Below are 25,865 nucleotides of genomic sequence, written 5' to 3'. Positions count from 1 at the left end.
GAACATGGTTATATGTAAATGTTCACACATCTACATAGATATATCCTATTGGGTAAAAGCCTAGAAAAGGAATAAGTAGATCATACTGAATAAACAATTTTGCTAAAATGTTCTGTTAAAAGAATAAAACTAAAACTAATGTATACAAGTGTTCATTTTTCAATATAATTATAAAAAAGATTTATATTATTCATTAATGTAAATTAATAATACATGTGAATGTATTATTCATACAGTCATATGTATTTCCATTTGGTAAATTCCTATGAGTGAAATAATGAATTGGGCTTTTGTTTTCAAATACATAGAAAATTCACATCATCAGAGAAATGCAAATCAAAACCACAATGAGATATCACCTTATACCTGTTAACGGCTATTAGCAAAAAGGTAAGACATAACAAGTGTTGGCAAAGATATGGAGAAAAGGGAACCCTTGTGCACTGTTGGTGGGAATGTAAATTGGTACAGCTACTATGGAAACCAGTATGGAGGTTCTTCAAAAAATTAAAAATAGAACTGCCATATGATCCAGCAATTCCACTTCTGGGTATATATCCAAAGGAAAAGAAAACACTAACTCAGAAAGTTATCTGCATCCCCTTGTTCACTGCAGTATTATTTACAATAGAAAAGACAATGAAACAACCTAAGTGTCCATCAACAGATGAATGGATAAAGAAAATGTGGTATATATACATAATTCAGCCGTAAAAAAGGATATCCTGCCATTTGCAACAACATGGATGGCCTTAAGCGCACTATGCTAAGTGAAGTAGAGAAAGACAAATACTATATAATCTCACTTACTTATATGTGGAATCTAAAAGAAACTAACTCATAGATACAGAGAACAGACTGGTGGTTGCCAGAGGTGAGGGGTGGAGGGTGGGGGAAGTGGGTGAAGGTAGTCAAATGGTACAAGCTTCCAATCATAAGATAAACAAGTCCTAGGGATGTACAAGCATACTTCAGAGATATTCCAGGTTCCGTTCCAGACCACCACAATAAAGCAAACATCACAATAAAGCAAGTCACATGAATTTTCTTGGTTTCCCAATGCATATAAAGGTTACGTTTACACCACACTGCAGTCTATTAAGTATGCAATGGCATTATACCTTAATTTAAAACTATTGCTAAAAAATGCTAACCCTCATCTGAGCTTTCAGCCAGTTGTAATCTTTTTGCTGGTGGAGGGTCCTGCCTCAATGTCGATGGCTGCTGACTGACGAGGGTGGTGGCTGCTGAGGGCTGGGGTGGCTGTGGCAGTTTCTTAAAATAAGACAGCAGTTAGGATTGTTGCATGAATTGATGCTTCCTTTTAAGAACGGTTCCTCTGTGGCATGCATGTTGTTCATAGCATTTTACCCACAGCAGAACTTCTTTCAAAGTTGGAGTCAATCCTCTCAAACCCTGATGCTGCTTTATCAGCTAAGTTTATATAATGTTCTAAATCCTCTGTTGTTATTTCAACGATCCTCACAGCATCTTCACCAGGAGTAGATTCCATCTCAAGAAACCACTCTCTCTGCTCATCCATAACAAGCAACTCTTCATCCATTCAAGTTCTATCATGAGAGTGCACCAATTCAGGCACATCTCCAGGCTCCACTTCTAATTCCGCTTCTCTTGCTATTTCTACCACATCTGCAGTTACTTCCTTCATTGAAGTCTTGAACCCCTCAAAGTCATTCATCAGGGTTGGAATTCACTTCTTCCAAACTCCTGTTTGTGTTGATATTTTTGACCTCTTCCCATGAATCACAAATGTTCTTAATGGCATCTAGAATGGTGAATCCTTTCCAGAAGATTTTCAATTGACTGCCCAGATCCATCAGAGGAACCACTATCTACGGCAGCTATAGCCTTATGAAATGTATTTCTTAAAGAATAAGACTTGAAAGTCGAATTACTCCTTGATCCATGGGTTGCAGACAGCATCTTGTGTTAGCAGGCATGAAAACAACATTAATCTCATGGTACATCTCCATCAGAGGTCTTGGGTGACCAGGTGCACTGTCAATGAGCAGTAACATTTTGAAAGGAATCTTCTTTTCTGAACTGTAGGTCTCAACAGTGGGCTTCAAATATTCAGTAAACCATGTCGTAAACAGATGTGCTATCATCCAGGTTTTGTTGTTCCACTGATAGAGCACAGGGAAGGTAGATATTGCATAACTCTTAAGGACCCTAGGATTTTCAGAATGATAAGTGAGCACTGACTTCAACTTAAAGTCACCAGCCGCATTAGCCCCTAACAAGAGAGCCAGCCTGTCCTTTAAAGCCTGACACTGATTTCTCCTCTCCAGCTATGAAAGTCCTAGATGGCCTCTTCTTCCAGTAGTAGGCTGTTTCATCTACATTGAAAATCTGTTTTTTAGTGTAGCCACCTTCATTAATTATCTTAGCTAAATCTTCTGGATAACTAGCAGAAGCTTCCACATTAGCACTTGCTGCTTCACCCCGCACTTTTGTGTTACGGATACAGCTTCTTTCCTTAAACCTCATGAACTTACCTCTGCCAGCTTCATACTTTTCTTCTGCAGCTTCCTCACCTCTCTTAGCCTTCACAGAATCAAAGAGAATCAAAAATATTTAAGGCCTTGCTCTGGATTAGGTGCTGGCTTCAGGAAACTTTGTGGCTGGTTTGATCTTCTATACAGACCACTAAAACTTTCTCCATATCAGCCATAAGGCTGCTTTGCTTTCTTATCATTCATGTCTCCACTGCAGTAGCACTTTTAATTTCCTTCAAGAGCTTTTCATTTGCATTCACAACTTGGCTAACTGTTTGGTACAAGAGGCCTAGTCTTCGTCCTGAGTTTTCAACATGCCTTCCTAACTAAGCTTAATCATCTCTAGCTTTTGATTTAAAGTAAGAAATACGTGACTCTTCCTTTCCCTTGAACACTTAGGGACCACTGGAGGGTTATTAATTGGCCTACTTTTAATATTATCATATTTCAGGGAGTAAGGAGGCCTGGGGAGAGGCAGAGAGACAGGGGAATGGCCGGTCGGTGGAGCAGTGAGAACACACACAACACTTATCAATTAAGTTTGCCATTGTATATGGGTGTGATTCTTGGTACGCCAAAACAATTTCGCTAGTAACATCAAAGATCACTGATCACAGGTCACTATAACAAATATAATAATAATGAAAATGTCTGACATATTGCAAGAATTACCAAAATGAGACAAAGAGACACGAAGTGAGCAAATGCCGTTGGAAAAAAGGTGCCAATAGATGCCACTACTTGATGTAGGTTGTCAAAAACTTTCAATTTGTAAAAAAGACGCAGTATCTGGGAAGCACAATAAAGCAAAGTGCAATAAAACAATGAATGCCTGTAATGTACAGCATAGTGACTATAGTTAACAATACTCTATTGTATATTTGAAAGTTGCTAAGATAGTAGATCCTAAAAGTTCTCATCACAAGAACAAAATCTGTTAATTATGTGAGGTGATGGATGTTAACTAAACTTATTATGGCAATAATTTCATATCATTTACATATATAGAACCATTATGTTGTACACCTAAAACTAATAAAATATATGTCAATTATATCTCAATTTAAAAAAAAAGAAAATTCACAATGTCTTAAAAGAGCTGTATTGGCAAAAGCCCTGCCAGTCTGCAAAAAAAAAAGGATGTTCGACTGAGGGAAAACAAAGACTCTGGACCTACAACTTTCTACAGGCTGAGAAGACTACTCAGCTAATAGGACCATTTCTTCAAAAGTGGTCAGGATGGATGGAAAAGAAAGGATATATCAGAGGGAAAAGCTAAAACTCATGGAGAACAATAAACAGAGGCTCCATTTCTAGGGAGCAGAAGTAGGTCTAAACTAATAAACATTTTCCAAAACAAGAGGGAAATCTGGAATATTTGCTCAAGAAATGTCAAACTTTCTATAGACCAGAGACTATAATGTGTTGTTCATTCCTTTTATTTTCATAAATAAATTTTTTTCTTCATTTTATATTGGGTGTTTCAGGGGCATATAAATTGTCTTTTTGGCTATAGGTCTCTGGACCAAGAGGGGCTACATCCAGACCAAGAGAGATCACAAAATTATAGACTTTGAATTTCATGCTGTGATGGGATGTGACTTCTGACAGTCATGGTAAAGGGAGAACATATTTTATACATAAGAGGGATGTGAGTGTGTCCTCCCTGAGGGCAAAGAATGGCAGGCTGATTATATTAATAATTGCACTTATTTTTTCCTCTCTGTATGTGTACCAAGTAATTTTGTGGTTCCTCCAACTAAAGATGTAGAGTTGATTTCCCTACCCTTTGAGTTTGGGTCGTCTGTGCGACTTGTTTTGCCTAATGGAATGTGACAGAGACCACCGTGCCACTGACCAAAAGAACTTTGCAGCCTAAATCAGTGATTCACAGACACATCAACTAAATGAATGTTTATTGTTGTAACGCACAGCAATAATGTATGAAGTTCTGTGAGTGATTATTATATAGCATTACTGTGTCAATATATGTCCTGTTCTACATTTTTTTAAAATATTTATCATCAGATAACCTTCTACACAATTGGTCATCACTGGATCTCATATACCTAGACTGGGCAAGGTATCTAACAAAAGCTCTATATGTTTGATTAATTTAAATTCATTTAGTTCAATGAATTGAAATAGAGAGAATGTTTGAGATAGATGGTTTTATTTTAGATAGTTGTGAAAGCAATTGAGTCATGGGTTTGTTGCCCACCATGATCTTCACCTTAGTCAAAGAAGAGACAGAAGGGCTTCCCTGGTGGCGCAGTGGTTGAGAGTCCGCCTGGCGACGCAGGGGACACGGGTTCATGCCCCGGTCCGGGAAGATTCCACATGCCGTGGAGCGGCTGAGCCCGTGAGCCATGGCCGCTGAGCCTGCACATCCGGAGCCTGTGCTCCGCAACGGGAGAGGCCACAACAGTGAGAGGCCCGTGTACCGCAAAAAAAAAAAAAAAGAAAAAGAAAAAGAAGAGACAGAAGAAGAAATAAGCATCAGGATCTAATTCATCAGGATCATCTCATGCAGTGATTATCTCCCTGGCACTGAACTGGTCTCTTTTTTTCAACTGGTCTTATTTCAAATGCTCACCTTTGAAGATCATCCCTAGATAGTTCAGCTTGATGGTATCTAGCAAATCCTTCAGTGTTGACAATAATAACCTCCAGCTCAGGGTGCCAAATCAGTTCCCGCCTCCCAAGACTTATATCTAATTTGCAACCTATAATTACTATAACTATCTAATGAATGAGAGCTCTTCTATATTGACTGAGTCTCAAATAATCATTAATTAAAATCAATACCACTTTATATTTGTTTGGATTGTATCCTTTCCTACTTTTCTCTATGACTCACATAAAACATCATTATTGCCTGTGTCTGTTTTGTTTTCCACAGCCCTGTAGACACTCTATATAACATAAAAAGCAAAAAAATAAACCAAGGAAGATCAAGAGCATTTATTTCCCACACTCTATTAGTACCCTAGCAATAATGCGCACGTTATTAGAATTTGAACCCAAGTTAATTAACAAAAGTATTCCAAAGTTATACTGCTGTCTGTTGCATCTGCAACTGATTGTTATCTGCAAGGGAACACACAAAAACCAAGGAAAAATTACAATAAATCTAAGTAGACATGTACAAGCAAATTGGAATATGAAAGTGGCATGTCTCTTTGCTTAAATATCTTCCACAAATCCCAGAGAGATACGCTTGAATTCAATATAATTGGATTTGCTATTTCCCTACAGTTTAATGTGTGAATAACTGCAATTACCTATGACTCTACTATCCCAGTTAAAGAGTCATTTATTAAGCCATTAGAATCTATGAATCATAGGAATTAGAAATCATTTGGCAATATTATATTTTATATTTGGCTAAGTAATTTTTTCTGGTTACCAGTTTCAGATGATACCAGTGAGGTGGGATTGGAAATGTTGATACAATTTAAAAATTGAAATGGATGACCCAGAAATGTCTCTTGTCACCTCACCTTTTTGGTTTGTTTTTGTTTTGTTTTGTTATTGCTATTTTTTCTATGCTTTAGCAATGTTGCAGGCAAACTGTGTCCCCTCAAAAATTCATATGCTGAAGTCCTAAACCCCAGTGCCTCAGAATTTATATTTAGAAACGGGGTCTCTAAAGAGGTAATTGAGTTAAAATTAGGTCATATCATTGGGCCCTAATTAAACATGACTGTGTCATTATAAGAAGAAGAGATTAGGATACAGATACACACAAAAGAAAGACTGTGTGAAGACACAAGGGGAAGATGGACATCCATGAGCCAAAGAGAGACACCTCATAAAAAGTCAACCATTCTGACACCTTTTTCTAGGACTTCTAACTTCCAGAATTGTGAGAAAATAAATATCTATTGTTTAAGTCTCTCAGTCTTTGGTTCCTTATTATGGAAGCTCTAGAAAACTCATATAAGCAGCTGCAAAATATTTTTCCATTACAGTCCTTGAAAATCATAAAACAAATTTCTGGTGTTCAGGGAAGCAGACTTGATTCATATTTACATAGCTGAGTAGCACAAAGCATATACTGCTTTTGTTTTGAGGAAAAAAATAAACCTTAAAATATCATTGACAAGGATTCAAGGCATATGGCAGAAAGTTTTTTTGTTTTTTGTTTTGCGGTACACGGGCCTCTCACTGTTGTGGCCTCTCCCGTTGCGAAGCACAGGCTCCGGACGCACAGGCCCAGCGGCCATGGCTCACAGGCCCTGCCTCTCCGTGGCATGTGGGGTCTTCCCGGACCGGGGCACGAACTCGTGTTCCCTGCATCGGCAGGCGGACTCTCAACCACTGCACCACCAGGGAAGCCCCGGTAGAAAGTTTTGGTTCCTTGTCCAGTAGCCATTCCTTCTGTTTCCTTTACTTACTGGGAGGTCCAGTTGTTCTCAGAGCAGTAATGTGACTCTACTGTAGCTAGGAATGGACATGTGATCCAGTTCTGACAAATGATATTAAAGAGTAAATCTGTTAGGTAGATTTTACAGGAAGTCTCTTTTTACCCAGTATAGAGAGAATACGCTCAGCTGGCAGACATGTTTTATTTTTTTACTCTTCCCTCTTTCTTTCTGCCTAGAATATAAACATAATTTCTGGAGGCAGAGAAGCCATTTTGAAACCATGAAAAAATAAATACCATATGAAAAGAATAATGGGGCAGGAATTTGAAAAGATCTTGGACCTTCCCTGAGCAGCTGTACCAATCTTGAACTAATTGCTTCCAGATTTCTCATAATGTGAGAAAATATGAACCTCTATTTGGTTGAGCTATTGTGGTTAGATTTCTGTTACATGTAGTCAAACATAATTCAAACTGATACAAAGAGTTTGACTACACAAGACCACTGTAGAGGATCGTAAAGCATAAACTATTATGCTTTAGCTATGTTGATTAAAGCATTAAGCTATGGGTATTTAGTATTGAATTGAATATAAGAAATGTTTAGTTTTATACTGAGAAGTGCTATACAAAACAGCCAGTACGGATATAACTCTTGTTAACTCCTTCTTACTGTTTTCACAAGGGAACTAAATGCAAGATATGTGTTCAATGAGTATCTACAAATGGGTAAATGTGCAAGTGCATTGCATGGCGAGGGCTGTGGTAGCAGCATTTTCATTAAAGGAACATCACAATGGCACATAGTCTGGTGCCAATGCCATTTTATTCAGAATTACATGAACAGTGGAATTTAGAAAATATAGGCAAATGCAACTAAACTGAAATATCACATTTTATACTTTCAAGTAATTTATATTCATTTGCTAATGTAAAAATTTAATTTCCCACAAGTTACAGTAAATTTCCATTCAGTTCTCATTCAGCATTGTTGAATACTGAATATATGTGTGTATGTATGTATGTATATATGTGTGGATGCATGCATTTATGTATAAAGATAAACCATATGTGGCTCTATGTTTGTATAATATCCTTACATTTAAGGGGAGGGAGGGAATGCATTGGAGAGAAAGGAACAGAAAAATATACTTCTCTGAATATAACACATTTGATATATTTTACTTTTGTCCATGTGAACATTTTATATAATTATAATACAAAATTAAATTTTAAAGTCAACTGCTAAATGTCTGAAGCAAAAAGAATTACACAAACCAAACTTTGTACTAACTTGGCAGTATAACCACACAGAGAGGAAAATTCCAGGTGAATATGAAACAATACTTTAACTGAATAACCCCACTGTGAAATTCCTGAAGGACAAATAAAGGAAAATTAAAATCTGAAATTGTTTTCAGTAATTACAGTGTTGGCAATAATGTTGATATTACTATACTGAGTCTGTAGTGTGTGTATTGTGGAATAAAGCAAATGAATAATTACTGTAGAAATATTGAAATACAAGTGAAATAAAGAAATGGGATCAAAGAGGTTAAGAAAAGCCCTACAGTCTTGAGTTTGAATTAATTATATGAATTATTATTGGGTTAATTATTAACATATTAAATAAATGAGATACAGTTAAACTGTGTTTTATATGTATAGAGTAAACAAATATTTCTTACTTCTGAAAACTAAAAAAGGTCTAGAAACAAAAACTAATCCAAAGGCAATGAAAAATTCCAGTGCTTAAGTTGTAGTTTCTAAATACTATATTCACAATAAGGAACAAGGACCTTTCATACAGTCCTGGTATAGCTGGCATCAGAAATTTAATAGGACAAATGCAAAGAATTTTGCCATATTAGATAGTAAGAAAGGTAACAAGGATTATTAGTGCCATGTTAAAAGGACCCAGAGACAATTTGAAGAGGTTTCTGCTGGACAAAGATAAACTAATTTTAACCATGAATAAAAAAAATAACTGCAGTATTTTGAAGCACACAAATACATTTAAATACCATCCACTCATCAGAAAAAAGGTAGTCATCTTCTTTGGAAGAGTCTAAGGAAATAAATTATTTTTTAATGGTAAGTAATTAACCAATTATACGTTTACCAAGGGAATACATCAAGCAGTTATTCGTTATATATTCTTTCCTATATAACGTGTACTTTTCAATAACCAAATAATTTATAAGGTATGGATTCTCCTTATAGAATTATTCCATCTAGAAATAAACCTACCTAAGGAGGTAAAAGACCTGTACTCAGAAAACAATAAGACACTAATGAAAGAAATTGAAGATGACACAAACAGATGGAAAGATATACCATGTTCATAGACTGGAAGAATTAACACTGTTAGAATGACCATACTACCCACTGCAACTTACAGAGTCAATGCAATCCCTATAAAAATACCAAGGGAATTTTTCAGAGAACTAGAAAAAATAAATTTAAAATTTGTATGGAACACAGAAGACCCCAAATAGCCAAAACAATCTTGAAAAAGAACAACAACGCTGGAGGTATCATGCTCCCTGACTTCAGGCTATAATACAAAGCTAATGAAAGCAAAACAGTAGGATACTGGCACAAAAACAGACACACAGATCAATGGAACAGAATCCAGAGCCCAGAAATGAACCATGCACTTATGGTCAATTAATCTAAGACAAAGGAGGCAAGAATACACAATGGAGAAGACAGTCTCTTCAATAAGTGGTGCTGGGAAAACTGGACAGCTACATGTAAAATAATGAAATTTGAACATTTTCTCACACCATATACAAAACTAAACTAACAATGGGTTAAAGACCTAAATGTAAGACTAGAAACCATAAAATTCCTAGAGGAAAACATAGAGAACACTCTTTGACATAAATCATAGAAATATTATTTTTGGATCTGTCTCCTAAAGCAAAGGAAACAAAAGCAAAAATAACAAATGGGACCTAACGAAACTTATAAGCTTTTGCACAGCAAAGGAAACAATAAACAAAGCAAAAAGACAACCTATGAAATGGGAGAAAATAATTGCAAATGATATGACCGATGACGGGTTAATATCCAAAATACATAAACAGCTCATACAACTCAATATCAAAAAACCAAACAACCCACTTAAAGAAAGGGCAGAAGACCTGAATAGACATTTTTCCAAAGAAGACATGCAGATGACCAACAGACACACGAAAAGATGCTCAACATCACTAATCATCAGAGAAATGCAAGTCAGAACCACAATGAGATATCACCTTACACCTGCCAGAATGTGAATCATCAAAAATAACACAAGTACCAAATTTTGGTGAGGATGTGGAGAAAAGGGAACCCTCCTACGCTATTAATGGGAATGTAAATTGGTGTAGCCACTGTGGAAAACAGTATGGAGGGTCTTAAAAAACTAAAAATAGGGAGATTGGTTCAAGATGGCGGAGCAGAAGGACATTGTCTCACTCCCTCTTACAAGAACACCAGAATCACAGCTAGCTGCTGACAATCATTGACAGGAAGACACTGGAACTCACCAAAAAAGATAACCCACATCCAAAGACAAAGGAGAAGCCACCATGAGACGGTAGGAGGGGCGGAATCACAATAAAATCAAATCCCATAACTGCTGGGTGGGTGACTCACAAACCGAAGAATACTTATACCACAGAAGTCCACCCACTGGAGTGGAGGTTCTGAGCCCCAAGTCAGGCTTCCCAATCTTGGGTCTGGCTAAAGGAGCTAAAGGAGGAGGAATTCCCAGAGAATCAGACTTTGAAGGCTAGCGGGATTTGACTGCAGGACTTCGACAGGACTGGTGTAAACAGACACTCCACTCCTGGAGGGCACACACGAAGTAGTGTGCTCTTCAGGACCCAGGGGGAGGCGCAGTGACACCACAGAAGACTGAACCAGACCTACCTTCTAGTGTTGCAGGGTCTCCTAGAGAAACGGTGGGTGGCTGTGTGTCAACATGAGGACAAGGACACTGGCAGCAGACATTCTGGGAAGTAATCCTTGGCGTGAGCCCTCCCAGAGTTTTCCATTAGCCCTGCCAAAGAGCCCGGGTAGGCTCCAGGATTGGGTCACCTCGGGTCAAACAAACAACAGGGAGGGAACCCAGCCCCACCCATCAGCAGACAAGTAGATTAAAGTTTTAATGAGCTCTACCTACCAAAGCAACAGCCAGCTATACCCACCACCAGTCCCTCCAATCAGGAAACTTGCACAACCCTCTTAGATAGCCTCATCCACCAGAGGGCAGACAGAAGCAGCAAGAAGAACTACAATCCTCCAGCCTGTGGAAGAAAAACCACATTCACAGACAGATAGACAAGATGAAAAGGCAGAGGGCTATGTATCAGATGAAGGAACAAGATAAAACCCCAGAAAAACAACTAAATGAAGTGGAGATGGGCAACTTTCCAGAAAAAGAATTCAGAATAATGATAGTGAAGATGATCCAGGACCTCAGAAAAAGAATGGAGGCAAAGATCAAGAAGATGCAAGAACCTTTAACGAAGTTCTAGAAGAATTAAAGAACAAACAGAGATGAAAATCACAATAACTGAAATGAAAAATACACTAGAAGGAATCAATAGCAGAATAACTGAGGCAGAAGAACGGATAAGTGACCTGGAAGACAGAATGGTGGAATTCACTGCTGCAGAAGAGAATAAAGAAAAAAGAATGAAAAGAAATGAAGACAGCCTAAGAGACCTCTGGGACAAGATTAAATGTAACAACATTCACATTATAGGGGTTCCAAAAGGAGAAGAGAGAGAGAAAGTACCCGAGAAAATATTTGAAGAGATAATAGTCAAAAACTTCCCTAACATGGGAAAGGAAATAGCCACCCAAGTCCAGGAAGTGCAGACAGTCCCATACAGGATAAACTCAAGGAGAAACACTCTGAGACACATAGTAATCAAACTGGTAAAAATTAAAGACCAGAAAAATTATTGAAAGCAGCAAGGGAAAAACGACAAATAACATACAAGGGAACACCCATAAAGTTAACAGCTGATTTCTCAGCAGAAACTCTACAAGCTAGAAGCGAGTGGCATGATACACTTAAAGTGATGAACAGGAAGAACCTACAACCAAGATTACTCTAGCTGGCAAGGATCTCATTCAGATTCGATGGAGAAATCAAAAGCTTTATAGACAAGCAAAAGCTAAGAGAATTCAGCAACACCAAACCAGCTCTACAACAAATGCTAAAGGAACTACTCTAAGTGGGAAACACAGGAGAAGAAAAGCACCTACAAAAACAAACCCAGAACAATTAAGAAAATGGTAACTGGAATATACATATTGATAATTACCTTAAACGTGAATGGATTAAATGCTCTAACCAAAAGACACAGGCTTGCTGAATGCATACAATAACAGGACCCATATATATGCTGTCTACAAGAGACCCACTCCAGACCTAGGGACACATACAGACTGAAAGTGAGGGGATGGAAAAAGATATTCCATGCAAATGGAAATCAAAAGAAAGCTGGAGTAGGCAATACTCATATCAGATAAAATAGACTTTAAAATAAAGAATGTTACAAGAGACAAGGAAGGACACTACATAATGATCAAGGGATCAATCCAAGAAGAAGATATAACAATTATAAATATATATGCACCCTACACAGGAGCACCGTAATACATAAGGCAACTGCTAACAGCTCTAAAAGAGGAAATCGACAGTAACACAATAATAGTGGGGGACTTTAACACCTCACTTAAACCAATGGACAGATCATCCAAACACGAAATTAATAAGGAAACACAAGCTTTAAATGACACAACAGACTAGATAGATGTAATTGATATTTATACGACATTCCATCCAAAAACCTCAGATTACACTTTGTTCTCAAGTGCACACGGAATATTCTCCAGGATAGATCACATGTTGGGTCACAAATCAAGCCTCAGTAAATTTAAGAAAATTGAAATCATATCAAGCATCTTTTCTAACCACAACACTATGAGATTAGAAATGAATTACAGAGAAAAAAAGTAAAAAGCACAAAAACATGGAGACTAACAATACGATACTAAATAGCCAAGAGATCACTGAAGAAATCAAAGAGGAAATTAAAAAAATACCTAGAGAAAAATGACAATGAAAACACGACGACCCAAAGCCTATGGGATGCAGCAAAAGCAGTTCTATGAGGGAAGTTTATAGCTATACAAGCCTACCTCAAGAAACAAGAAAAATCTCAAATAAAGAATCAAACGTTACACCTAAAGGAACTAGAGAAGGAAGAACAAACAAAACCCAAAGTTAGCAGAAGGAAAGAAATCATAAAGATCAGAGCAGAAATAAATGAAATAGAAACAAAGAAAACAATAGCAAAGATCAATAAAACTATAAGCTGGTTCTTTGAGAAGATAAACAAAATTGATAAACCATTAGCCAGACTCATCAAGGAAAAAATGGAGAGGACTGAAATCAATAAAATTAGAAATGAAAAAGGACAAATCACAACTGACACTGCAGAAATACAAAGAATTATAAGAGATTACTACAAAAACTATATGCCAATGAAATGGACAACCTGGAAGAAATGGACAAATTCTTAGAAAGGTATAACCTTCCAAGACTGAAGCAGGAAGAAAGAGAAAATATGAACAGACCAATCACAAGTAATGAAATTGAAACTGTGATTAAAAATCTTCCAACAAACTGGCTTCCCTGGTGGCGCAGTGGTTGGGAGTTCGCCTGCCAATGCAGGGGGCGTGGGTTTGTGCCCCGGTCTGGAAGGATCCCGTGTACCGCTGAGTGGCTGGGCCCGTGAGCCATGGCCACTGGGCCTGCGCGTCCGGAGCCTGTGCTCCACAACAGGAGAGGCCCACAGCAGTGAGAGGCCCACGTACGCAAAAAAAAAAAAAAAAAAAAAAAAAAAAATCTTCCAACAAACAAAAGTCCAGGACCAGATGGCTTCACAGGTCAATTCTATCAAACATTTAGAGAAGAGCTAACACCTATCCTTCTCAAACTCTCCCAAAAAATTTCAGAGGAAGGAACACTCCCAAACTCATTCTATGAGGGCACCATCACCCTGATACCAAAACCAGACAAAGATACTACAAAGAAAGAAAATTACAGACCAATATCACTGATGAATATAGATGCCAAAATCCTCAACAAAATACTAGCAAACAGAATCCAACAACATATTAAAAGGATCATACACCATGATCAGGTGGGATTTATCCCAGGGATGCAAGGATTCTTCAATAAATGCAAATCAATCAATGTGATACACCATATTAACAAACTGAAGAAGAAAAACCATATGATCATCTCCATTGATGCAGAAAAATCTTTTGACAAAATTCAACACCCATTTATGATAAAAACTCTCCAGAAAGTGGGCATAGAGGGAACCTACCTCAACATAATAAAGGCCATATATGACAAACCCACAGCAAACATCATTCTCAATGGTGAAAAACTGAAACATTTCCTCTAAGATCAGGGAGAAGACAAGGATGTCCACACTCGCCACTATTATTCAACATAGTTTTGGAAGTCCTAGCCATGGAAATCAGAGAAGAAAAAGAAATAAAAGGAATACAAATTGCAAAAGAAGGAGTAAAACTGTCACTGTTTGCAGGTGACATGATACTATACATAAAGAATCCTAAAGATGCCACCAAAAAAATGTGATAGAGAAATTAATGTAACACTCCCATTTACCACTGCAACAAAAAGAATAAACTACCTAGGAATAAACCTACTTAGGGAGACAAAAGACCTGTATGTAGAAAACTATAAGACACTGTTGGAAGAAATTAAAGATTATACCAACAGATGGAGAGATATACCATGTTCTTGGATTGGAAGAATCAATATTGTGAAAATGACTATACTACCCAAAGCAATGTACGGATTCAATGCAATCACTCTCAAATTACGTACGGCATTTTTTTTACAGAACTAGAACAAAAAACCTTAAAATTTGTATGGAGACACAAAAGACCCTGAATAGTCAAAGCAGTCTTGAGGGAAAAAAACAAAGCTGGAGGAATCAGACTCCCTGACTTCAGACTATACTACAAAGCTACAGTAATCAAGACAATATGGTACTGGCACAAAAACAGAAATATAGATCAATGGAACAGGATAGAAAGCCCAGAGATAAACCCACGCACCTATGGTCAACTACTCTATGACAAAGGAGGCAAGGAAATACAATGGAGAAAAGACAGTCTCTTCAATAAGTGGTGCTGGGAAAACTGGACAGCTACATGTAAAACAATGAAATTAGAACACTCCCTAACACCATACACAAAAATAAACTCAAAATGCATTAAAAACCTAAATGTAAGACCAGACACTATAAAACTCTTAGAGGAAAACATAGGAAGAACACTCTTTGACATAAATCAGAGCAAGATCTTTTTTGATCCACGTCCTAGAGTAATGGAAATAAAAACAAAAATGGACCAAGTGAAACTTAAAAGCTTTTGGAAAGCAAAGGAAACTACACTCAAGACGAAAAGACAACCCTCAGAATGGGAAAAAATATTTGCAAATGAATCAATGGACAAAGGATTAATCTCCAAAATATATAAACAGCTCATGCAGCTCAATATTAAAAAAAAAAAAAACAACCTAATCCAAAAATGGGCAGAAGACCTAAATAGACATTTCTCCAAAGAGGACATAAAGATGGCCAAGAAGAACATGAAAAGTTGCTCGACATAACTAATTATTAGAGAAATGCAAATCAAAACTACAATGAGGTATCACCTCACACCAGTTAGAACGGGGATCATCAGAAAATCTACAAACAACAAATGCTGGAGAGGGTGTGGAGAAAAGGGAATCCTCTTGCACTGTTGGTGGGAATGTAAATTGATACAGCTATGGAGAACACTGATACAGCTATGGAGCTATTGATACACTATGGAGAACAGTACGGACGTTCCTTAAAAAACTAAACATAGAATTACCAGATGACCCAGCAATCCCACTACTGGGCATATACCCAGAGAAAACCATAATTCAAAAAGACATATGCACCCCAATGTTCACTGCTGCACTATTTACAATAGCCATGTCATGGAAGCAACCTAAATGCCCATCGACAGATGAATGGATAAAGAAGATATACATATACACAATGGAATATTACTCAGCCATAGAAAGGAACTAAATTGGGTCATTTGTAGAGACGTGGATGAATCTAGAGACTGTCATACAGATTGACGTAAGTCAGAAAGAGAAAGACAAATATTGTATATTAACACATGTATGTGGAACCTAGAAAAATGGTACAGATGAACCGGTTTGCAGGGCAGAAATAGAGACACAGATGTAGAGAACAAACGTATGGACAACAAGGGGGGAAAGTGGCGGGGGATGGGGGTGGTGGTGTGATGAATTGGGCGATTGGGATTGACGTGTATACACTGATGTGTATAAAATTGATGACTAATAAGAACCTGCTGTATAAAAAAATAAATAAAATAAAATTCAAGACAAAAAAAAAACAACAACTAAAAATACAACACCATATGATCCAGCAATTCCACTTCTAGGTATATATCTGAAGAAAACAACAACACTAATTCAAATAGACACATGCATCCCAATGTTCACAGTACCATTATTTATAATAGCCAATATAGGGAAGCAACCTATGTGTGCATGGATAAAGAGGATGTGGTATATATACAATGGAATACTACTCAGCCATAAAGAAGAGTGAAATTTTGCCATTGGCAACAACATGGATGGAGTTGGAAGCTATGATGTTTAGTGAAATAAGTCAGAGAGAGAAAGAAAAACACTGTATGTTATCAGTTATATGTGAAATCTAAAAACATTTTAAAAAGCAATGAATATAACAAAACAGAAACAGACTCACAGATCTAGAGAACAAACTAGTGGTTACCAGTGGAGAGAGAGAAGGGAGGAGGGATAGATAGGGGTAGGGAGTTAAGAGGTACAATATACCAGGTATAAAATAAATAAGCTACAAAGATATATTGTACAGCACAGGGACTATAGCCAACATTTGACAATAACTATAAATTGAGTATAATTTTTAAAAATTGTGACTCACTTTGTTGGTCACCTAAATAAATGAAGAAAAAATACAAAAAAAATTTACCATTTTCAACTGTTGGTGAAATAATGAAATATTGGATCTAGGCAATAAAAATTTTAAAACTACTAACATTAAATGGCAGCCATGAGGTGCATTGCTTATATCTACCTTCAAAAACACACCTGCCTTTCAGCTTCAAGGAAGAACTGCTAGGAAGGGAAGAGATAAAGACAGAATAAAGTGGTAGGTTAAAAGTAATCTTGGGCTTCCCTGGTGGCGCAGTGGTTGAGAGTCCGCCTGCCGATGCAGGGGACACGGGTTCGTGCCCCGGTCTGGGAGGATCCCACATGCCACGGAGCGGCTGGGCCCGTGAGCCATGGCCGCTGAGCCTGCGCGTCCGGAGCCTGTGCTCCGCAACTGGAGAGTCCACAACAGTGAGGGGCCCGCGTACCGCAAAAAAAAAAAAAAAGTAATCTAAAAGCCAAATAAACCAATACTAATATATGGTTTTTATCTGGATCCTGACTCAAACAAATAAAAATTATTTTACAATCAAGGAAATTTTCACACTAATTAGAAATGTGATATATTAAAGAATGATTGTTAAATGTTTGTTTTGACAATGGTTTTATCATTATGCTTTGAGAAAGTACTCCTTATTTTATGTAAATATATACAGAGGTAGCTACAGAAAAAATGACATTTTTTTTCAAAATAATTTGATACTAAAATTAGGTGTGGTTTGAAACAAGGGTATAGATGAAACAAGACTGGCTATGAGTTTTTAGTTTTGAAACTGCTTGATTATACATGTTTGAAATTTTCATAATAAAGAGGTTTTTTCTTAATCTATAATCCAGTTTTTTCAATTGTAGAGTACCTATTGGTTGCAAGGCACAGGTTCAGATGCTAAAAATGTACAAGAATGACTAAGATAAATTCCATAATCTAAAGTAGTTTACAACCTGGTGGAGAAGTAATTACGTCCACAATATTCTATAATCTGAGGAAGATTATTTTTAAATGTTATAGCAAAGACCTAAGGGATCTCAAAGGAGGAAATCATTCTCTTTCGAGATCAGATCTGGTAATAACAAAGGGGACATTTAACCTGAGCAGGGAAGAATTTCAAAAAGAAGTTACAGCATGCATGAAGAAAGAACACAAAACATTCTTGAAATGGAGATGAGTCCCCTGACTGGACAATATAGAATATGGAGCTAGTTTTGAGTGAGTAGTGGTGAGAGATACCTTTAAACAGGTGTGTAAAGGCTTGAATGCCACATTAGGTCCTTTTTAGTTTGTCATTATCTTGTTACTTTAGGTAGTTATGAAGGCATCTTTGTCAGTGAAGGAAGATGAAGTATATTTTATTTAATTTATAAGTCTTCAATATTTAGATAGACAGTGTGTGGACCTCTATATGCCCTGCTTCCAGGCCTGGGAATGTTAAGGGTAGTCCATGTTGCATAATGGGTTTAACCAGTTCTATTCCCCTACTGAAAAACAATGTTATGATTACTAAAATTAATGCTATAACGGTCATTATTATAAATGCATCTTTTCATACGTTGTGTATGTTTCATTTATGGTGAATGTCTAAAATGGAATTGTAAAATAAAAGGGTATATTGCATAGTAAATTTGATATTATAAATTTGATAGATACTATAGAACTGCCTGGCAAAAAAGTGTCATTCTCTTCCCAAACCAATGTGTGCGAGATTGCCCATATTTCACACCTTCAATGCACGCAATAGTGATAGTGTTTCTATTTCATTTTTTCCAATCTTATACATGTTAAACACGCTATTTCACCATTTCAACTGGTATCTTTTAAATTGTGAGTAATACCATACATATTTTCAGGTTTACAATTGATTTGTATTTCTTTATCTGTTGGATTTCTCTTTAAAACTTTTGTCCCTTCCTTTATTTTAGGCTGTTGGTTCTTATAGTTAATTTCTCAGAGTTCTCTCTATACAATAAGAAAATTAACCCTTTTCCATAATATTTTTGCAATAATCTTTCCAAGTACATTATTTCCCTATTTTCATTACATATTATTATTTATCTCACAGAAAATGGATATTTTTATTTGTTTTAGTCTTAAATAGTATATTTATTTACCTTTGTGAGTGTGTGTGTGTGTGTGTGTGTGTGTATGTGGTGAGAACACTTAAGATCAATCTATCCTTTTATCAAATTTCAAGTATACAATACTGTAATGTAAACTGCAGGTACTGTGATGTACATGCATTAGATCTTCAGAATTCAGTCACCTCCATTACTGAAGCTTCGTACCCTTTGGCCAAACCTCTCCATTTCCCTCTCCCCTGGTTCCTGGAGGCGACCATTCAACTCTCTGTTTCTATGAGTTTGACTACTTTAAATTCTACATATAAATGACATCATGCAATATTTGTCTTTCTGTCTTTCTGAGTCTGGCTTGCTTCACTTAGAATAATGTCCTCCAGGTTGATCAGTATTGTCTCAAATGGCAGTATTTCCTTCTTTTTTAAGGCTGAATAATATATACATATATATGTACATATATGTGTGTATATATATATATATATTATTACTAATCACATTTTCTTTATCCATTCATCCATTAACAAACATTTATGTTGTTTCCATATCTTTGCTACTGTGAATAATGTTCCAATAAACATGGGAGTGGAAATTAAACATATTTATTTTTAAGAAAAGTTTTTCAGTCTGCTCATTTCATATTCATCATAGTAATGCCATACTCATATTATAGGGTTTATTTGGCTGTTTCCCTAGTGAGAGATTTTTAATATGTTTTGGAATGTTGGTTTATAGATATTTTTTGAATAGGAGGTTATTTTTCTGTGTGTGTGTGTGTGTGTGTGTTTGTGTGTGCGCGCACGTGTGTGTATGTATACTAACCTCTCTCTAGTGTCTTTGCAATTGCTACCAGCCCATCCATTTTGGACCCCAGGCAGACAGGGGTTATATATTAAAAACATCTGCACACTGGGGATGTCATCAATCATGAAGCCAGCAAGCAACTTAATGGTTTACTTCCTAGTCACGTGGTTGTACACGTATCTTCTAGATTCTCTTTTCATGAAACATAAGGTAAGGAGAAGACCTAGCTGAAGTTGTGCTACGGATGCTCTTATTCTCTACTGAAGATATGGCTAAACTCCTGGCCATATCAGCCTTTTTCTCACCCAGAACCCGGTAGGCTGGTAGGCTGATGCCTTTATGCTGCCTATCACTTTCAGTTTCTGTGTCATGGAGACATTTATCTTACTCTTGAGCATGACTACAGCTTTTAGATTTCCTCATTCTACATATTATCTGTATGTCATATGTGTAGAGGCAGAGGAGGTCCCTTGGAGAATTTACAATGCCATCATGGCTAGAAATCTTAACATTATTTTTTTTCACTCAACAAAATGTTACAAACACCGCTTCATTTTATTCACACTCTTAATATCTTTAATGGCTGCATAACATATCATCTTTAGGGGCTGAAGAATATGCCAAAGTACAGATAGGCCATTATAATATATCAAATTTTTTACTGATGAATAGTTAGGTTACTTAAAATATTTTTCTATTACAGGTATTACAATTAACACGTACAAACACATACATTTGCCTCCCTGTCAGAATCTCTTGGAAAATTTTCTCTTGGAAAATGTATGTGCTTAGTTATTAGAGAACTAGCAAATGTCTCTAGGAAGCAACTATGAACTTCTCATTTACATGAGGCCATGTCCTAAACCCAGTCAGATAATTTCTGATTCCACACCTTGCATAAGCAAAGGGTACAGTCATAATCCCCCAATACTTCTCTTCCATCTATCCAACTCACCACAAAGTTCCCTGACTCAATTAGAATTACACGACTGTACATAACAGGAAAAACCAAAATAAGATTTAAACAATACAGTTTATTTCTCATTCTCTCACATAAAAATTATTCCATGCTTGATATGATGTTCCACTTCATGAAGTTTTTGGACTCAGGCTTTTACCAACTCACTGTTTCTCCAGCCCTAGGATATGGCCCTTGACCTCACAGTCCTATATGACTGTTAGAGATCCAGCCATCTGCCTTATGATCAGGAAACAGGATGGAAAACAGAATAAGAAAGTGTCAATGCGCATGCACCAATGCTTGGAAGACTTCTCAGAAGCCCATGCAAAACATTTCCACTTACATATCATTTGGCCTAATGTGTACATGGCTAATTGTTAAGAGACTGAGAAATGGACTCTTTATTCAGCTTAGCATGTGCCTAGCTAAAAACTGGAGGTTGTATTCCCAAGGAAGAACAAATATTAGTTTAGACAGATATTAGGTTAGTCTCTTCCATATGCCCAAATGAAAATCCTAAGTATAAAAGCTTTAATCAGAATGAATTAGTCTCTCAATCTAAGATTTTTTTTAGCTTGGGACTGCTCCAAAGGGTCACATGTCAGAGGGAGGAGCCACTGATACACAAGTGTCCAAAACTGTTTTTCTGTTTTATCTCAGTTTTTCATCAAACCTTCAGAGATGATTTCCTTATGCTCCAAAACAGGGGATACTGACTCATTCGTGCAACGTTTTTGAACTACCTCTACTTGAAGTAGAAAGGTAAAAAAATGATGATAAATTCCTCGTGCCTTTCAACAACGTAACTAATGCTTTGACTGCCTACAGCCAACACAGCACTGTTTCTGGTTAAACCAAACACACACAGTATAGATTCTTCGGACAAAAAAGTGTAAGAGACACGAGGGTCTTAGAAGTGACAAAAGGAAGGAAGAGTGAAATCTGCTGGATCATTTGCATGGCTCGAGGACCCTCTTCCTCTGGCGCCCAAGCAGTAAATCTGCGGTAAGGGAGTCCAATGGCAGAAGATCAGAAACGAGAAACAAAGGTCAGGTTCTAATGAGGTACGCACCAGAAAGAGGCGTGATCACTCTGTGAGGGCACAGAACGAGGAACAGCATTCGGCACAGTGACGATGAAGATGGAAAAAGTGTGGAATTAAGAGAAAGAAATAAAACAAGTGGGAAGTCAAGGAAATCTGAAAGGAAAAGTGAGTTTTGACCATGATTTCCAGAGGGACACGAAGAGGGCAAGGAGGGGCCTTGAGGGTCAGCTTGCACTTATTTAGTCAGTTATAATGAGGGGAAATTGCTTCCTCATTACAAGGCTGGGGATGGTGTTGATCATTTTTTTCTGCCTTTTAGATAACTGCATGGGAGTTATAATTGGTATGAGGAAGCGTGAGCAGCACAGTTCAGACCCTTGCTCAATGGGAAAACCCTAGAGGCATGTGCCAAGCTGGATGATAATGACAGCTGTGACTATCAAATCATGCAGCCAGGCTTTCAGAGGAGATGGGATTGACCCCAGACACCGGACGAGGTACATCTAGGTCTCCAAGGAGAGGAGTGAAGAACTCTCTTCCTGAATTGGCTGTAAAAATGACAAGTTTATTTAACAGGTGTGGAGAAGGTGAAAGAAAATATATATGTGTGTGTGTGTGTGTGTGTGTGTGTACATATATATATATATATATATATATATATATGAAATATACAGTGGTATATTTTTAAAGATAAAATTATTCTTTCAGAGGAGATTAGGAAAATGATTCCTAGAGAATTTATAGTATACTTAATAGGAATTTCACTAGTTTGATATAAATATCTTTTCTGGTCTATTCTTATTGTATGAACCAAGAACCCAAATGGGGCTTCCTTTCTTTACTTAAATGTCTAAAAATTTTAGTAACAAATATAGACAAGTATAGGTCTTAGGCATAAGTTATCTGGTTGCTATTAAGAGTTTATTAGTAGGCTAATAGTATTAGAAAAATCTTTGCATTGTAAAGAAACAACTTCTTGATGAGAAAAACTTTCCTTTGGCTTTATGATAGGTTACCTAAATTGTCTTAAGTCACAAATTGGTTTACATGGAGTTCTTCCACTGCTTTACAAAGTAAATGCCAGACACACAAGTATATAAGGTTCTGATAGAAACCACCCTGGCTTGTTGCTGCACTCAGAGGTTTAGACCCTGATTAGCAATCTTACAGAAGCTGGCTCCATCCCAGTGGACTGTCTTGCCAGATCTTGCTAGCAGCTGAAACATCCGGAAAAGAGTCACCAAAAAAATTTCACCTTTTAAAGGTGATAATATAATCCATATGTCTTTTAGCTCTGTAACACCTTTGCTCTAAAGATGAAACTCAGCACTGAATTCCTAGGGAGATGTGGCCTGTCTACACTGTACATGGCTATATATCACTCTTCCTTTTAAAAGCACAGAGACTAGCCATTGAAGATCCCAAATGCCTAACACTAATACTATTGGATTTGGTACATCTCTACAGAACTCAGTAAAATGATATTTCATATGCAGAAATCCATTATGTGGCTTTCCACTACACTTAAAATTATAGATATCTGACCTCTCAGTTAATGCTCGCTCTCTCAGCAGACATCTTAAACGGGAGTGACACTGTCTCCTTGTCTATATTACAGAATATTTTATTGCCTAAAAAAATGAGTACTGACTTGCTGCAATCTAACTTGTTTACAAATCCTCACATGAATACCTGGAACTCTGAAGTGATTTGGCTTTCAACAGATTTGCCTCTACGGGGATACCAAGATGATTGCAGGTAATTTGGTGCAGTACAGTAGCTTTTTAAATACTCCTTTTTGATGAAGGTAAGAGCTTAATGAATGTCACAGTTCCTCCTCACAAACATTACTGAAGGCCTGCTTTGACTGGGCACGTGGTTAGGTTCTACATACTGTGAGGGGAGGCACAGGACATGCTTCCGTTCTGAGTGGGGCTTGCAATCTGCTGGGGGAGATGGGAATGTGCACAAAGGGAAACAACAATGACAAATGGCACAGGAAACAGAGGCCCCTGAGAACCGATGTTGGAGCTGGGGTCCACAAAGACCTGAGAGAGACTCTAGAACTCAACTTGAGTCTTAAAGGAAGGTAGGGCTTTGAAGAGAGTTGATAAGAAGAGAGGCCATGTCAAGATCTGCATAAGCAGAAGAATGGGGTGTACCAGCCATATTCAAGGAATGGTGAAGAGTTATTCTTGAAATGGTCATAGAACATGGTTCTTGGGATCTGAGAACATTCAAAAAATATACCTTCTTTAGGGGTTTCAAGTAAAGTAAAAAAGAAGGAATGTTGTCTGTGTTTATGGATTGGGAAGACTGAAGCTGCTTCCTGAAGGAGGTGCAATGTGCAGTGCTCACCACGGAACATGAGGCAGGATGTATTAAAGCAGGCAACAAAGTTGGCTAAAAGGTGGCCAAACCTGAATGAAAAGGGCAGAAAGATTATGAGAATAAGGGAGAGGACACCAAATAGATTGACCTTTAAGAAGGTTCCCTACCACAGATACGCAAGTGTGAGTAGGCTACCTATTAAGGAGATCATTAGTTCTCTTTGACATATGGTAGTTCATGTAGAAAATATTAAGTCACCCACTAAACTCTATATTTAAAAGCTGTGGGTTTAGAATATTTGATTATAATATTATGGTAACTATTTCCTATCAAATTAACGTTAAATGTCAGAAATATAGAAATCAACTGTCTGCTTAATTCGATAATACCACCTTTTATACAAGAAGCTCAAACTATAGCCAAATTTCATTTTATTTATTTTTTATGAATCTACTTTGGAGCACAAATAATGATGGATTTAGTGACCTCTAAATGAGAACACTGGATAAGAAAAATTTCAGCAATATACTTCAGATGAAGAGTTCGATTTTACTTAGGAAGTCACCTTATCTCATGGAATCAGATTTCATTAACAATCATTAATGATGAATTAATCCCTAGGATATTCCCAAATAAACTGACAATTCCTTTGTCCACTTGTGTCACCATCTTACTCAGGGGCTAGCACAGAAACTACTGAGACCAAAGACAATAAAATGATCTGTCTTTGGGATTAGGGTTGCATTCAAAAGAAGCAGGATATACTTGACTCCCAATTAAAGTGGAATTAAACTTTTAAGAATTCGTTGTTCAGCTCACTGTGCACTCATTGGAGAACCAAAAAGTCTGTCACAGAAATGAGTGCAAGAGTAAATGTTCTTGCATCTTATAAGATTGGCTTCTTGGCAATACCTGCTCATTACAGAACTAACACTGAAAAGCTTATAAATAATGGCAAAAAAACATTAATATATTAACATGAAAATTAATAAATAGTAATTTAGATCTTTAACCCATTTAAAGATCTGTTAAAAATTCTGTAGAATCATTTAAACGTACAGAGCATAGTGTCAATTGTTTTTAATAAAGCCAGGTGATTTGAAAGATAGCCAGTTACTAAAATCTGTGAGATTAGTAGAGCTGCTAGCAGGGTTAGGTTTGTCTCTTACATCCCTTTCTGAATTGCTGTAGCTGTTGTTTGCTATTTATTATTCCTGAATACTCTCAACCTGTTTCTCTCTCCCTCTCTTATTCAAATCATCCCTGAATCACCACGTTTATTTCTTCTTTTGTAGGTGACTCAAGTCGCATCCATTCTTTGGTGTCATTCTCAGTCCTCACCTCCTCCTGGAAACTTTTCAGGATGCTCTACCCTGCGAGCAGCTGCAACAGAGCCTTCCTGGCCTGTAAAGCCCATTTGCGATCTGGCCATCTATGAAAGTTGCGGACTTCTTTTCCAGAGCAAGGTCAGAACGAGTCTTTCCTACTACCCCTGTACCATTTATTTTGCACTTAGTTATCTTTGATATTCCATGCATAAAGTAAAAGTGAAAGTAAACTTTTTATTTATTGATTCATCTGAAAATAAATACTGCACTATCTAAACATCTAATGATTTAAAGATGGGAAGTAGTAATTATCATTTTTTTTCCTATTCTGAATTAAAATAATCC

At 37.0% G+C, this 25,865-nt stretch overlaps 1 pseudogene; it reads right to left on the bottom strand.

The window, feature by feature from the left end:
• Positions 1-1,149: 1,149 nt before the first annotated feature.
• LOC136133575 (tigger transposable element-derived protein 1-like) lies at positions 1,150-25,609 on the bottom strand (annotated as a pseudogene).
• Positions 25,610-25,865: the final 256 nt, after the last annotated feature.

This window comes from Phocoena phocoena, chromosome 14 (assembly GCF_963924675.1).
Source record: "Phocoena phocoena chromosome 14, mPhoPho1.1, whole genome shotgun sequence".
Lineage (NCBI taxonomy): Eukaryota > Metazoa > Chordata > Mammalia > Artiodactyla > Phocoenidae > Phocoena > Phocoena phocoena.
The sequence above is the reverse complement of the archived record's forward strand: the minus strand, read 5'-3'. Positions and strand labels throughout refer to the sequence as shown.